We start from the raw sequence: 203 nt of genomic DNA on the forward strand, positions 1-203 counted from the left end.
GGCCTGGAAAGAGGAATCTGCAGCGACAGCCTTTGTCCCAGGCAGGTCTCACTTCTCCAGCGCTATTTATAGCACAAATTAGCAAAAAAAACTACCATCTGGGATGGTCAGAGCTCTGGGATTGCACAACCCTGCGCCGAGACACGCCACGGGCCTTCTCTGGAACAGGAAAACCCTCCTGCAGCCCCCGAGAGGCTCCAGCC

The sequence above is a fragment of the Antrostomus carolinensis genome, unplaced genomic scaffold (genome assembly GCF_000700745.2).
Source record: "Antrostomus carolinensis isolate BGI_N321 unplaced genomic scaffold, ASM70074v2 scaffold36048, whole genome shotgun sequence".
Taxonomy (NCBI): domain Eukaryota; kingdom Metazoa; phylum Chordata; class Aves; order Caprimulgiformes; family Caprimulgidae; genus Antrostomus; species Antrostomus carolinensis.